Genomic DNA, 8,400 nt, shown 5'->3' with positions numbered 1-8,400 from the left:
TTTTCTTTCTCCCTTCTCTTTTTTTTTTCTAAGGCATGTGTCTCTCCGCTTTCAAAGAGCGTCGTTGCCTTTCATCGGAGCATAGCCAGGACCAAGGCCCAGCTCGAGGGGATGAAGAGCGAGCACCAAGCGGTTGTGGCCAACCACCAGACCTCCTTGCAGGCTGCTATGGATGCTCTGGCGGCCGCGCAGGCCGAGCTGAAAGAGGCCCGTCCCAAGCTACAAGAGCTCGAGACCACCAAAGCCGCCCTCGCCGCCTCAAGGGCCGACCTAGACACTGCGAAGGCCAAGGCCAAGGCTTCCGCCCTGGAGGCCGAGCAGGCAACTTCAGGCACTGCCATGGAGGACATGTTATACCATTGCTGGGCCTATAATCAGGACGCCGACTTCTCCTTCCTTGCAGCGGACGTTTGGGAGCCCTTGCTGGAGAAGTTCAAAGCTCGCCTCGAGAAAGAAGCACCTTCCGAGGCTGGGGAAGTCTCTGGCGTAGCTGAGCAGGGCGAGACGGCGACCTCCAAGGGGCCAACTAGTGGAACCTAGAGCCTTTCCATTCTACCCCCACTCTTTCATTCTTATTATTATTATTTTTTTTGTAACCTTTGCATGAGGTGTTCCCACCTCGAGACAATTAATTTTTACCTTTGAATTGATTAACTCCCTTTTGCCTCTACGCATTTCAGTTACAATTTTTTCAAAAACTTAGTTCACGTTAACTTTTATCAATATCCCGTGGTCTTTAGGAAGAACAACGATCAATAGATTTAAATCAACTTCTAAGTTTTTTGACCTGGTCATATCCAGGAACTTAATTTGAAAACTTAGTTCGTGTTAATTTTTATCAATATCTCGTGCTCTTGAGGAAGAACAACGATCAATAGATTTAAATCAACTTCTATGTTTTATGACCTGGTTGTATCCAGGAAATTAATTTGAAAACTTAGTTCAGGTTAATTTTTATCAATATCTCGTGCTCTTTAGGAAGAACAACGATCAATAGATTTAAATCAACTTCTAAGTTTTATGACGTGGTTGTATCCAGGAACTTAATTTGAAAACTTAGTTCGTGTTAACTTTTATCAATATCTCGTGCTCTTTAGGAAGAACAACGATCAATAGATTTAAATCAACTTCTAAGTTTTATGACCTGGTTGTATCCAGGAACTTAATTTGAAAACTTAGTTCGTGTTAACTTTTATCAATATCTCGTGCTTTTTAAGAAAAGCAACAATCAATCGATTTAAGTCAACTTCTAAGTTTTATGACCTGGTTGTATCCAGGAACTTAATTTGAAAACTTAGTTCGTGTTAACTTTTATCAATATCTCGTGCTTTTTAAGAAAAGCAACAATCAATCGATTTAAGTCAACTTCTAAGTTTTATGAGGCGACCTGGTTAAATCCAGGATAGGACTTAGTTCGCGTTGATCCTTATCAATATCTCGTGTTTTTTAAGAAAAACAACGATCAATCGATATGAATCCACTTCTAAGTCATTAAGACGACCTGGTTATATCTAGGTACCATATGCCCCCCAAGTAACTGGGAAAGGGTCTTTCGTGGTTACTTTAGATTACACTTGAAAACATGTACAAACATAAACAAAAAGTTAATTCTCATTGCTTAATACATAAAAAATGGCCTTTCAGGCCTTACAAGTGAATCATTGATAATATCTCTTCAAATGGATGGCGTTCCAAGTTTGTGGGACTGCCCCTCCATCTAGACGAGCTAATTTATAAGTTCCTTCTCTAATGACCTCGATGACTTGATATGGCCCTTCCCAGTTCGGTCCCAAGACTCCATCTTAGGGATCCTTACTGGCCAGGAAAATTCTCCTGAGGACCAGGTCGCCAACGTTAAAGGCGCGATTTTTTACTTTTGAGTTGAAATAGCGAGTGATCTTCTGCTGATAATGGGTGAGCTGGAGTTGCGAATCCTCTCGCCTTTCATCAACCAAGTCAAGGGAAGCACAAAGTAGTCAGTGGTTGCAGTCTTGGTCATATGACTGGACCCTATGCGAAAGCACCTTAATTTCCACAGGGAGGACTGCCTCACTCCCAAAGGTCAAGGAAAAAGGAGTATGACCCGTAGGAGTCCGACGCGAGGTCTGGTATGCTCAGAGAACCTGGGGGAGCTGTTCTGGCCAGACTCCCTTCGCCTCGTCTAGTCTCTTCTTGAGGCTCACCTTTAACGTCTTGTTGACAGCCTCGACCTGGCCATTCGCCTGAGGATAGGCCACGGAGGAGAAACTTTTCACAATTCTGTACCTCTCACAAAACTCGGTGAACAGCTCGCTGTCGAACTGAGTCCCATTGTTGGAAACGATCTTCTTGGGCAGCCCGAATCGGCAGATAATGCTCTTAACCACGAAGTCCAGGACTTTTTTGGAAGTTATCGTTGCCAAAGGTTCTGCCTCAACCCACTTCGTAAAGTAGTCGATGGCCACCACGGCGTAACGGACCCCGCCTTTTCCAGTAGGAAGGGTGCCAACCAAGTCGATCCCCCAAACTGCAAATGGCCATGGGGAAGAGATCATCTTCAGCTCGACTGGGGGAGCTTGGGCAACTATGGAGAATCGTCGGCACTTGTCACACTTCTTCACGTATGAGATTGAGTCTTTGGACAAAGTTGGCCAGTAATAACCTTGCCTCAGGACCTTTAAGGCCAAGCTTTGCCCCCTAGTGTGATCTCCGCAAAAACCCTCATGCACCTCCTGCAGGATGGCCTGTGCTTCGCCTTGAAGAACACATCGTAGGAGAGGTAGGGAGTGTCCACGTCGGTATAACACCCTGTCTACTACCGTATACCAGGGAGCTTGATACAGCACTCGTCGTGCATCATTACGTTCTTCAGGTAGCTTTCCCTCTGTGAGATACTCAAGGATGGGGGTCATCCAGGTCGGCCTGGCGTCGATCATCTTGACCTCCGTCCTGACTTCTTCTATACTTAGTTTCTCCAAGAATTCTACTGGCACTAACCCCAAGGTCTCCGTCTCCCCAGAGGTGGCGAGCTTGGCAAGAGCGTCCGCATTGGCGTTCTGCTCCTGAGGTATCTGCTCGATCGAGCCTCGTCCAAACGCAAACAGCTCAACTTTTACCTTTGCTAGGTAGGCAGCCATCTTGGGTCCTCGTGCTTGATACTCGCCCAGAACTTGGTTTACCATGAGCTGGGAGTCACTGAAGCACTGGACGGAGCTCGGCCTCAGCTCCTGGGCTATCCTTAGCCCGGCCAGCAAAGCTTTGTACTCAGCCTCATTGTTGGAGGCCTTGAATCCGAACCTCAGTGCCGAGTGGAATCTATGTCCTTCAGGGGATATCAAAATGATTCCAGCTCCGGAGCCATTCTCGTTGGATGAACCATCCACGAATGTCTTCCACCTGGGCCGAGGTGACCTGGGGTGAGTCTTCTGCAGGATCCTCCTAGAATCCTGTGCACTCGGCTACAAAATCGGCCAGGGCCTGACTCTTTATAGCAGTTCGCGGAGTGTACAGAATCTCGAACTGGCTGAGTTCGATTGCCCACTTTAACAAGCGTCCCGATGCGTCAAGTTTTTGCAAAACCTGCCTTAAAGGCTGATCGGTCATGACGTGTATTGAGTGGGACTGGAAATACAGCCTGAGCTTTCGCGAGGCTGTGATAAGGCAGAACGCCAATTTCTCCATCAACGGGTCCCGGGATTCAGCTCCGAGAAATCCCTTGCTGATGTAATAGACTGGCTTCTGAATCCGATCTTCTTCCCGAACTAATACGACACTAGCTGCATCCTCTGTGACAGCTAGATAGAGAAAAAGAGGCTCTCCTGCTTTTGGTTTGGATAGTATGGGTGGCTCGGCCAAATGTGCCTTCAGATCGAGGAAAGCGCTTTCGCACTCTTCTGTCCATTCGAACTTCTTATTTCCTCAGAGTAGGTTGTAGAATGGCAAGCACTTATCGGTGGACTTTGAAATAAACCGGCTGAGGGCTTCCACCCTTCCTGTCAGGCCTTGGACATCTTTGCGCGACCTGGGTGAGGGAAGCTCGAGCAATGATCTGATCTTGTCGGGGTTCGCCTCGATCCCTCGGGTATTGACGATGAAACCTAGGAATTTTCCCGATGCGACTCCAAAAGTGCACTTCTGTGGATTTAGCCTCATGCCATACTCCCGTAGTATCTTGAAGCATTCCCCCAGGTCGGAAACATGGTTATCGGCAGTCTTTGACTTGACTAGCATGTCATCAACGTACACTTCTATGTTTTTTCCGATCTGGTCTGCGAACATTCTATTTACTAACCTTTGATACGTAGCTCCGGCGTTCTTCAACCCGAAGGGCATGACCTTGTAACAATAAACATTAGTCGGGGTCATGAAACTGGTGTGCTCTTGGTCCGCCGGATTCATGGCGATCTGATTGTAGCCTGAGTACGCGTCCATAAAGGACATGAGCTCGTGCCCCGCCGTGGCATCCACCAACTGGTCGATCCTTGGCAATGGAAAACAATCCTTGGGGCAGGCTTTATTCAGGTCAGATAAGTCAATGCAGGTCCGCCATTTCCTAGTGGGCTTCGGGACCAGCACGGGGTTGGCGACCCAAATCGGAAACTTGGCTTCACGAATGAAGCCGCATTTTTTGAGTTGGGCTACTTCTTCCTCTAAGGCTTCAGCCCGGGTTGTTCTTAGGCGTCTCTGCTTCTGGGACTTTCCCGGAACGCTTTTATCCAGATGAAGTATGTGCATGATGACACTCGGGCTGATTCCCACCATGTCCTTGTGTGACCATGCAAACACATCCAGGTTATCCCGCAAAAATCTTATCAGCTCCGCCTTCCTCTTGCTGTAGAGGTTTTTTCCGAGCTTGACCATCCGTGATGGGTTCTTCGGATCAATGTTTACTTCCTCGACCTCCTCAATAGCTTGGAGCTCAGATCTATCCTCACCTATTCGGGGGTCAATATCCTCACTTAAGACGATATTTTCCCCTTCGGCGCTTTGAGGTTTTTCAAACTCAGGACCAGCCAAGGGGTCTCGAGATTCCTCTTCACCACTTTGGATGGCCATTGCCAGCTGCTCGGGTATCGATTTTCCCTTCATGGTAATGTTGTAGCATTCCCTAGCAGCGATCTAATCGCCAAGGACAGTGCATATTCCCGTGGAGGTAGGAAATTTCATCGCGAGGTGGCGAATGGACGTGGCGGCCTCAAGGGCTATGAGCGTGGGCCATCCCAAAATTGCGTTGTATGCAGCGGAGCAGTCGATGACCACAAACTCGAGGAGTTTGGAGATTGTCTGAGATCCTTCCCCCAGGGTGATCACCAGCTTGATAGTCTCTATAGCCGCTGATCCTTCTCCCGAAAAACCATATAGCATCATGGAAGTCGCCTTCAGCACGGCAACAGTCAAACCCATCTTCTCTAACGTGGACCGGAATAGGAGGTTCACCGAGCTCCCATTGTCGACCAGTACCCTCCTAACCCTCCGATTAGCGAGCTGAACTGCTACGACCAGAGGGTCATTGTGCGGGAAATGGACATGGCCTGCATCTTCTTCTGTAAAAATGATCGGTTGCTTCTCCAATCGCTGCTGCTTTGGCAGGCGCTGCTCCGGGACAAACTCTACTCCATTGTGCGCCTTGAGTTCGTTCACGTACCTCTTCTGGGCACCCCTGCTCGTGCCAGCCATATGCGGACCTCCAGAGATGGTGGATATCTCCCCTCCTATCACGGGAGGAAGGACATCCTGATCTACCCGAGACCCGGGCTGACTTACCAGGACTTCTGGAGCAGGTCGACTTACTGGAACCCTGTTTCGTGTGTACTGGGTCAAGGGGCCGGCTCGAATGAGAGTCTCGATCTCATCTTTCAAATGCCTACAATCATCAGTATTGTGGCCAACATCGTTGTGAAAACGACAAAACTTGGAGGTGTCTCTCTTCCCCTTTTGGTGCTTCAACAGCTCCGGCCTCTTCCAGGGGAGGCGAGTAGAGTTAGCTAGGAAGATATTCTCCCTAGACTGGGTGAGCTCAGTATAAGTCGCGTAGACGGGCTTGAACTTGTCCATGGACTTATTCTTCTTTGGGCCATGCTAGCTGTTTTCGCCATTCCCCTTTCTTTTGCCTCCGCCGAGCTGGTTGTTCTGTGTGATGTTTTGGGTCGCTGCCATGACCTCCGTCCCTACTCCAGCGGGCTGATCAGGGACCTGGCTGGTTCCTGCAGCTGAGGCTTCGGCTTCCTCCAAGTTGATCCATTCTTGGGCCCTGTTGAGGAATTCGTTAACCGGGTTAACTCCCTTTCTTTGTATATCTTTCCAAAGTTCCCCTCCGACAAGGATTCCAGTTCTCATGCCCATGAGCTTGGAGCTATCATCCGCGTCTCTGGCCCGAGCAGCGACATTCACAAATCTGCTCAGATAGGCCTTCAGAGTTTCATCGGGCTGCTGCCTCACGTTAGCCAGAGAGTCGGCCTGGACGCGGGCAGCCTGGGAGGCTCGGAATGCCCTTTTGAAGTCAGCCGAGAAAGTTTTCTAGGAGTTGATTGACTGTATTTTTCCTTGCTTGAACCACTGCCTGGCTCGTCCAGTCAGTGTGGAATGAAAGATTAAACACCTCAGCTCGGGGCCAATGTTGTGGGTCATCATCAGGGTGTTGAACATCCCCAGATGATCCGACGGATCTCCGTCTCCATTGAATTTAGACAGGTGCGGTATATGGAAACCAGGTGGGTAAGCCGTTGCTGCTATACTGGGGGCGAAGAGCTCCATCTCGTCCCCTGAATCCTATTCATCTTTTTCTTTCTCCGACAGGAGCTTCCTCATCAGCTCCTCCATCTGGGCCAGGCGCTCGAGGGTTTGGTCCTGATTTCCTTGGTTATTCCGGGGCTGTTCAACAGCTCCAGATCCATTGTACATATTTGGTGGGTTATTGCCCCTCCTATCTTGAGATAGGTTATTTGGGGCATTCCCTCTGTTACGTACTTCGGACAGGGCTCCCCCTGAGCGAGTGTGGCTGTTTCCTCCTGCTGGCTCCCCTCTATGAGAGTTAAGGCGATCTCGCAGGTCGCCCCCCTGGGTGGCCTGTGGACTTTGTGCCGAGCTCAAACGCTAACGCAAGTCTCCGCCCGAAAGGTCACTCCGGCGACTGCCGGTCCAATAGCTCCTGCTAGAGAGGCTCGAAGCTCACCTTTGGTGGTGAGGATCTGGGCTTTCTCTCAATGCCCTGCTACGTCTGGAAGGTCCGGCTGATGGCGGGTTTCTCCTGCTACTTCCATAGGCTAGAATATCACAGACGGGCCGAGGAGGAGATGGATATCTGATTAGAGACGAAGGATGCCTGACCGGAGAGGCGATCCTAGTTTCGTCAAGACGGATCAAATTAGGTGGGGGCCTTTCGGCCCTACCAACCTGCGGGTCCCGAGCCTGGCGGTCTGGACGAGGCGCAGGATGGCTGTTGGGGACGGGCCGACGCTGTGATCCCTCCCCGGACCTCCTTCTGGAATTTCCTCGAGCTCTCCTGGGCGCGCTCGAGGCTGGTTGGGAGCTAGGAGTCGAAGTCCTGACCGAACGGCTGTACTGCTGTTGTTCTTTGCCTCTTGACGGTGCGACGAGGGAGTGGGGTTGGCTGTCGGAAGTCTGTCCGCGCGGCTATGCCTGGACTGATTACCCCAGCGAGACTTAGGAGCCTCGCCTTGCCTCTCTCCGACAATAACGTCGGTTGTGAGAGGGGGTAGTCGAGCCAGCACATCCTTGATCTGCTGATTAGCTATTGCTAGCTGGCTCCTCAGCTGAGCATTCTCCATTTCCACCGTAGTGTAATAACATGGGTTTGGATTAGGTGGCCGGGGCGCCGAACTTCCAGTGTCATCTTGGCCCGCCGGCTGTTTTCCTGGCCGCCGTTGGTCTTCATGAATTTGTTCGTCGGGGATGGCGACATGATGAGCCTCCTGCCCATCATGTTGTTCCGTCTCGTTACCGTGTCTGGATCGAGTAGTCACCATAGTTGGATGTTTGCAGTCGCACTAATCTGACTTGCTCTCAATGAAAGCACCAAACTGTTGACGCGGTTCTTCGCCAACGGGTAATTAAGAAAAGAAGAGAAAGGGATTAGTGCTCAGGTTGAACCGAAATAGATAAATGATCTTAGAAATGAAATGGTGACTCAAAATACGTTTTTTGAGTGGTTCAAAGGTTAAAATCCTTCTACTCCACTAGTCAGTATTATTGCTATATACTGGATATTTGATTACAGGGTATTTCTTACAATATATCATCCAACCCCTTATAACTCCCAGGGTCTCCATATTTATAGGAGAAGGCACCTGGGAGTTGGTAAGAAGGTCATCCCCTAACCTTCTTACCTATCATGTCAACTCTGTGACATTCATGATTAATTATTAAACCTGACACATAAGTGTGGTCAAATCAATAGGTAAG

The sequence above is a fragment of the Humulus lupulus genome, chromosome X (assembly GCF_963169125.1).
Source record: "Humulus lupulus chromosome X, drHumLupu1.1, whole genome shotgun sequence".
Lineage (NCBI taxonomy): Eukaryota > Viridiplantae > Streptophyta > Magnoliopsida > Rosales > Cannabaceae > Humulus > Humulus lupulus.
Note: the sequence above shows the minus strand (reverse complement) of the source record.